This window comes from Rhinolophus hipposideros (genome assembly GCF_964194185.1).
Source record: "Rhinolophus hipposideros genome assembly, chromosome: 23".
Lineage (NCBI taxonomy): Eukaryota > Metazoa > Chordata > Mammalia > Chiroptera > Rhinolophidae > Rhinolophus > Rhinolophus hipposideros.
In genome coordinates, this window is record NC_138069.1 from 42672712 (window position 1) to 42672969 (window position 258).

The window sequence follows — 258 nt, forward strand, 5'->3', positions numbered from 1 at the left end:
CCAGTTGTCTTTTTAAAAATAACACTTGGCAATTCTTTTTATAAAAGCAATCTCTGTTCATTGTAGAAAACTTGGGATATTTAGAAAAGCATGAAGTAAATTAAAACCTGTCTCTTGCTGTATAACAAATTGTCCTAAAATACAGCGATGTAAAACAGCAGTAACCATTGTTTCTCGCAGCTTCTGTTGGTCAGGCATTCAGAGCCTGGGCCTCAGCGGGCGGATATGAAGCCACGTCCACTCACATGTCTGGTGGCT